This window comes from Carica papaya, chromosome 5 (genome assembly GCF_054855325.1).
Source record: "Carica papaya isolate Zhongbai chromosome 5, ASM5485532v1, whole genome shotgun sequence".
NCBI lineage: Eukaryota > Viridiplantae > Streptophyta > Magnoliopsida > Brassicales > Caricaceae > Carica > Carica papaya.
Window position 1 is genome coordinate 20,210,184 of NC_142313.1, and position 3,547 is coordinate 20,213,730.

Below are 3,547 nucleotides of genomic sequence, written 5' to 3' on the forward strand. Positions count from 1 at the left end.
ATCCTAATGACTAAAATTGGATGTGGATAATGCTACTTCCTATTTTTATCTATTGTGAAGCCAGTCAATTCCTAGTAATTTTGTTCCAAAAAGAAACCTTTTCTTCTTTTTCCTTTTCTTCTTTTTTTTTTTGTGTTGGGGGGGGGGGGGCGTTGGGGGGGGGGGGGGGGGGTTAGCAATGATGAGGTAATTTTTTCTGCTTATCTAGTGCAGCATAGGTTTTTTAGGGAAGCATTAAAATTTATTCTTTCTAGTTAAATTTAAGGAATTATGAGTTAAAGATAATATATTGTGTATATACACCACATATTTCGACCATGAGAATAATAGAGAAATGTTTATGTAGTAAGAGTAAAAGGTGATTTCACAATGAGGTTTTTGTTGATGATTTTTCATATTGAGGAAACAAAGAGTTAGAATGTTGGAATGTCATGTTTACAAATGGTTGCCCATGACCATTTATGCTCTGGACATTTGTTATTCTTCTATCTGAACTACAAACTTTTATTTTTAGTAAAAATTTGTTTTAAATGCAACATTGATGAAAAAGGATGGCAATTTCTTTTTGTAATTTAGGAAATGGAATTATTTATCTATAAAAATGAATTGCTAGTATTATGTTATGGATCTTGAGTTCAGAATAAGTGAATTCACCTACGTTCAGAATAAGTGAATTCACCTATTAGATTCTGAATTCTTCAACCAATCAGTGAAAAATTTCTTTTGCTCAGGAACAAAAAATTATTCTTATTTGTGATACATAAAAATGGTCCTCCATTTACATTTCTTAAACATAATAGTGGATGGGTTTGAATTTTTAGGTAGTAAAGAGTTGTTCATCTGGTGGTTAAATTTATAAAAAAAAATTCAATCGTAACACTAAAGATAATCTTATTTTTGTTTTCAAAATTTCACATGGCTTTATGTTGATTTTGTAAAAATTGTCTACAATTTTCAAAAGTAAACGTATCTATTATCAGTTGAATAAAATAAAAACATATGTTAAATATATTCTTGAATTATTAGTCCTTTTTCTCGTAAGTATACCACACACCCAATGTTAAAGAATATACTAAGGATATATATTCAGTTAAAATGATACATCAACTTCGTTATAGAATAATACATATGAAGAAAACTGGGTTTGAAACAAAGACCTTAAATAATCAACTATTTTTGGGAAAAGTCTAAAAAACATTTTAGTGCAGGATCCATGCATTTTTACATAAGAAGTGGAAAAGCTTGCTACGCACCCTTGTTGTTAGTCCCCGGTTTGAGAACACTAACAACAATTATCGCAACAATTAGAGGAAGGATGATTATGGCAATGCACATCCATTTCCTAGAGATTTTTTGTAGTTTCTTTACCTTTCGGAGGGCAGTGTTCCCTGGTTGTACATGATGTACAATACTTGAGACTTGAACAATGAGTAAAAGGTAGAAAACATAAAAGGTGGCAATAGCCTTTGATCCGTCATGTATATTCTGCATCCAAGATTTGCAATTAACTTCACTTAACCAAATAGATTTATAATATTTTGTATAACAAGTAATGAAATATCTTACTCCACATATTTAGTTTATTTTATAATGTTTAATTATATAACATTATATATATGCATGTCTAAATATATGTTAATGGTACTATATTATATTGAATTAATTATTAAAGTAGTTTTAAAAATTTTGTACTTGTTACAATTTTATTCTAATTATTTTTTTCGTTCCAATATGGTCAACATTTTTTATTCATTTTAAAATTTTATTTTTTTTCATTTATTATTAAAAAATATTTCAAATTGTTATGTCATATTTGAAAATTTCAAAACACAATTAAAAAAATAACTTTAAATAATGGATTAAATTAATAACAATATTTGATATATTTTTAATGTTATTAACTGTTTATTATTAACCAGTTAAATTAATTCGTTATAATATAGTTCCCGACGTTTTTTATTTATTTCAAAAGTTTATTTTTAATATTATTAAATTTTTAATTTAATTAATTAATAAACTTATCCTTTTGACTTGTTTGTCAAAGCATTTAAATATAATATATTTATGTTAAATTTTTTTAATTAAAAAATAAAAAAATCTAATATTTGTAAATAAAAAATATTAACAACTAAATTATAGTAAGAAATATTATAAAAATATTATGATAAGTATCAAATTTTATAAACAAATTTAATAGATTTATGATAAATATAATAAATTCTCTCAGTACAACAAAAATATAAGTTATAGATTCATGAATAAATATCTAAATCTTAACTTTATTATATAGGATGATGCAAACAAGGCTAAAAACACTCAAGATACTCAAAGAGCATCAAAAGGTGACTTGGAGCAAATTTCAAATGATGTGAACGCAAATAGAGTCCCAAACTTGTAAAGTCTCAGCGGACCAATAACAAAATCAAAGGCAAAGAAACTTAAAGAGTTGCTTCAAGTTTTCACTCAAAAATATGTGGATGATGGGCTGACCAATTGTGGAAAGTTCAAATATGAGCTTTTTGAACAGCCCAAATTTGTAACTTTAATTGGGTTTAAATGATTTGGGATAATTTGGGCTTGTTTGAGTCTTATTGGTAATGAGTGAATAAGCCTTGTGTATGGGCTGGATTAGTTGAGTTGTTTTAAGTATTTTGCATTGTTTTATTTTAGTTTGAGTTAAGTAAGCCCATATAGTCAAATGTAACTCATTTGGGCTTAAGTTTTGTCTTAATGTTATTACAAGAATGAGCCCATAACTATATGGTGCCACAAACAATTAGGGGTGTTGGTTAAGAAGATTGAAGTTACAAGGAGTTACATAACAATTACATGCCTATAATTAGCCTAGTTATTGTTGGAGTTACAATTGTAATTATTACATAATTAACCTAGTTACTGTGGGAGTTACAATTATAGTTATTGTGTTATAACTTGTCGTTGATTTCTTTCACTATAAAAACCAAAGGAACCCTTCTTTGTGGACATCAAGAGTTGTAATAAAAAATTTCATAATTGAGTTAAGAGCGTTTTGCCTTTCTTTTCACTTTATGCACAAGGTGTTGATTTGGAAAACAATTGTTATCACTTATATTTCAATTTTGATTTCGTATTTCAATTGTTCTTGGTGCTTGTTTAAATTGGATTCAAGGGATATCATTTATCTTTCTTGGGTTCTATTTAACTTTTACCATTTGGGTGATTGAACAAATTTGTTTCCTTTTTAATTGTAATTTAAATTCTGTTCTAAACCGATTGAAGAGTTCTAAGATTCAAGCAAGGGTCTTGGGGTTCTGCATCATTTGGTATCAGAGACAGGATCACCAAGTTATTCTATTCTTATTTTATTGTCTTTATTTTCATTATTTCTTGCTAAAATAAAAAAGAGACAACTTTGCATTCAGTAAAAAAGGAAAATTCAGTTAAGCCTAATTTGTTTAATTGTGCAAAACACATTTCAACCAATTATACCTTGTGTAATTGAGGCCCTATCGATTAGTATTACACAGAAGAAATCAATTATAGACACTAATACAATTAGATCTGCTCT